We start from the raw sequence: 1,844 nt of genomic DNA, 5'->3' as shown, positions 1-1,844 counted from the left end.
GAGGTGTGTTTGTGTGTGTGTGTAGTGGTGGATATAGGTGTGTGTGTGTAGTGGAGGATAGAGGTGTGTGTGTGTGTAGTGGAGGATAGAGGTGTGTGTGTAGTGGAGGATAGAGGTGTGTGTGTGTGTGTGTGTAGTGGAGGATAGAGGTGTGTGTGTGTGTGTGTGTGTGATAGAGGTGTGTGTGTGTAGTGAGGATAGAGGTGTGTGTGTGTAGTGGAGGATAGAGGTGTGTGTGTGTAGTGGAGGATAGAGGTGTGTGTGTGTAGTGGAGGATAGAGGTGTGTGTGTGTAGTGGAGGATAGAGGTGTGTGTGTGTAGTGGAGGATAGAGGTGTGTGTGTGTAGTGGAGGATAGAGGTGTGTGTGTGTAGTGGAGGATAGAGGTGTGTGTGTGTAGTGGAGGATAGAGGTGTGTGTGTGTAGTGGAGGATAGAGGTGTGTGTGTAGTGGAGGATAGAGGTGTGTGTGTGTGTAGTGGAGGATAGAGGTGTGTGTGTGTGTGTAGTGGAGGATAGAGGTGTGTGTGTGTGTGTAGTGGAAGAGGTGAGTGTGTGTGTGTGTGTGTGTGTAGTGGAGGATAGAGGTGTGTGTGTGTGTGTGTGGTGTAGTGGTGGATAGAGGTGTCTGTGTAGTGGAGGATAGAGGTGTGTGTGTGTAGTGGAGGATAGAGGTGTGTGTGTGTAGTGGAGGATAGAGGTGTGTGTGTGTAGTGGAGGATAGAGGTGTGTGTGTGTAGTGGAGGATAGAGGTGTGTGTGTGTGTGTAGTGGAGGATAGAGGTGTGTGTGTGTAGTGGAGGATAGAGGTGTGTGTGTGTGTGTAGAGATAGAGGTGTGTGTAGTGGAGGATAGAGGTGTGTGTGTAGTGGAGGATAGAGGTGTGTGTGTGTGTGTAGTGGAGGATAGAGGTGTGTGTGTGTGTGTGTAGTGGAGGATAGAGGTGTGTGTAGTGAGGATAGAGGTGTGTGTGTGTAGTGGAGGATAGAGGTGTGTGTGTGTGTGTAGTGGAGGATAGAGGTGTGTGTGTGTGTGTAGTGGAGGATAGAGGTGTGTGTGTGTAGTGGAGGATAGAGGTGTGTGTGTGTGTGTGTAGTGGAGGATAGAGGTGTGTGTGTGTGTGTGTAGTGGAGGATAGAGGTGTGTGTGTAGTGGAGGATAGAGGTGTGTGTGTGTAGTGGTGGATAGAGGTGTGTGTGTGTGTAGTGGAGGATAGAGGTGTGTGTGTAGTGGAGGATAGAGGTGTGTGTGTGTGTAGTGGAGGATAGAGGTGTGTGTGTGTGTGTAGTGGAGGATAGAGGTGGGTGTGTGTGTAGTGGAGGATAGAGGTGTGTGTGTGTGTAGTGGCGGATAGAGGTGTGTGTGTGTGTGTAGTGGCGGATAGAGTGTGTGTGTGTGTGTGTAGTGGAGGATAGAGGTGTGTGTGTGTGTAGTGGAGGATAGAGGTGTGTGTGTGTGTGTGTAGTGGAGGATAGAGGTGTGTGTGTGTGTAGTGGAGGATAGAGGTGTGTGTGTGTGTGTGTGTGTGTGTAGTGGAGGATAGAGGTGTGTGTGTGTGTGTGTGTGTGTAGTGGAGGATAGAGGTGTGTGTGTAGTGGAGGATAGAGGTGTGTGTGTGTGTGTAGTGGAGGATAGAGGTGTGTGTGTGTGTGTGTGTAGTGGAGGATAGAGGTGTGTGTGTGTGTAGTGGAGGATAGAGGTGTGTGTGTAGTGGAGGATAGAGGTGTGTGTGTGTAGTGGAGGATAGAGGTGTGTGTGTGTAGTGGAGGATAGAGGTGTGTGTGTGTAGTGGAGGATAGAGGTGTGTGTGTGTGTGTAGTGGAGGATAGAGGTGTGTGTGTGTGTGT

The sequence above is a fragment of the Coregonus lavaretus genome, assembly GCF_964263955.1.
Source record: "Coregonus lavaretus genome assembly, contig: HAP1_SCAFFOLD_343, whole genome shotgun sequence".
Lineage (NCBI taxonomy): Eukaryota > Metazoa > Chordata > Actinopteri > Salmoniformes > Salmonidae > Coregonus > Coregonus lavaretus.
The sequence above is the reverse complement of the archived record's forward strand: the minus strand, read 5'-3'. Positions refer to the sequence as shown.